The following is a 1,680-nucleotide window of genomic DNA, read 5'->3' as shown; positions in this document are numbered from 1 at the left end:
CTTGTGGAATGTGGGTTGTTCTTCCTGTATTCCAGACTTCTGAGCTAATAACCATTTATCAGAGAGTGACACGGTATAATTTAATTTTTAAAAGGCATACATGTGACGATGAGTTGAATATAGGTCTAATGACTGAGCATGTAGCTATGGTACTAACTCTTCTAGATGTATTAATTAATTTATGGAGAAAAAAATTTGCATCAAGCCCAACTGAGTTTGGGGGCTGGGCCTGCTGTTTCCGAGGCTCAGGAATTATTCAGTTCTTCAATTCAACCACATAGATCGCAGCCAGCCTTTATGCAAAGCAGTCTTTCCCAGCTTTCCGTGGTCCTCTCTGGTACAGCTATCCACAACTTCCCAGCTGTCCAGCACCAGGAACTTGCCAAGGCACAGTCAGGTCCTGCCTTTCAGCAGACTTCAAATACTCAGCCCATCCCCATACTGTACTAGCATCAGGTGGGACAGGCATCAGGACTAGGAAGTTCTCAGCTGATTGATACAAATCTTCTTCAGGCCAGAGCAAATCTTACTTGGCCCTCAAATCTTTACTCTGGATAAGTACAGCAGCCTGGTCAGACAAATTTTTATAACACTGCCCAGTCACCAAGTGCTCTCCAGCAGGTTACAGTACCTTTACCAGCATCCCAGCTTTCCTTGACTAATTTTGGATCTACTGGACAATCTCTGATTGCTTTGCCTCAGACTCTTCAGCCCCAGTTACAGCACACAAACTCACAAGCCCAGACTCAGAGCTTGAGCCGTCCTGCCCAAGTAAGCCAGCCTTTCAGAGGATTGATCCCCGCTGGGACTCAGCATAGCATGATGGCAACCACAGGGAAAATGTCTGAAATGGAACTAAAAGCCTTTGGGAGTGGCACTGATATCAAACCAGGCAAAACTCCAATTGGTGGTCGAAGCGCCATGCCAACATCTAGTCCATTCTGGACTACACCAACAAGTCCAAACAGCCAGTCTAGCAAAATGAATAACATTGTGTATCAGAAACAGTTCCAGTCAGCCCCTGCCACAGTGAGAATGGCACAGCCATTTCCTGCAGTTTGCACCCCAGAGAGCTGTGGGAAAAGGACTCAGTCACAAGGCATTTGGTCCTAGGTGTTGGCAAAGCAGAGAGCAGAGGTTCTTCAGTCCACGCAGCGGTTCTTCTCTGAACAGCAACAGAGTAAACAGATAGGAGGCAAAGCCCAGAGAGTGGACAGTAATACAAGTAAACCTGAAACGCTGAGTGACCCTCCTGGTACCTGTCAGGAAAAAGTAGAAGAAAAGTCACCCCCTGAACCCACCATAACCACCAAACCTGTTAGAACTGGACCAATCAAACCTCAGGCGATCAAAACCGAAGAAACAAAATCATAAAGGCTGTGGTTTATTGGGGGCGGGGGGCCTGGATAGGGAAAGTGAAGTCAAATAATGCCAGCAGCCAAAGGGGTAAAGTGATCTGTGACATTATCCTGTGAGACACAAGGGGCATAGAGCGTTTTACACTGACAGAGCTGCTACACCAATTACAATGAGGCTCTACAGGCATGCACCTCCTGTGTAACATTTGCATCTTCAGTTGGTTTATATACAAGTTCATAAACAGTTTATAAGTTCTAACAGTTTAGTCCTAAGGAGCATGAAACACCACAAGTAGGAGGAGAGTGATGCCACAGAGTAGCT

General features: G+C 46.1%; 1 pseudogene; it reads left to right on the top strand.

Moving 5' to 3' along the window:
- LOC116081091 overlaps positions 1 to 1,466 on the top strand; it is a 152,932-nt pseudogene extending 151,466 nt beyond the window's left edge.
- Positions 1,467 to 1,680: the final 214 nt, after the last annotated feature.

The sequence above is a fragment of the Mastomys coucha genome, unplaced genomic scaffold (genome assembly GCF_008632895.1).
Source record: "Mastomys coucha isolate ucsf_1 unplaced genomic scaffold, UCSF_Mcou_1 pScaffold6, whole genome shotgun sequence".
Taxonomy (NCBI): Eukaryota; Metazoa; Chordata; class Mammalia; order Rodentia; family Muridae; genus Mastomys; species Mastomys coucha.
Note: the sequence above shows the minus strand (reverse complement) of the source record. Positions and strands in the feature narration are given on the sequence as shown.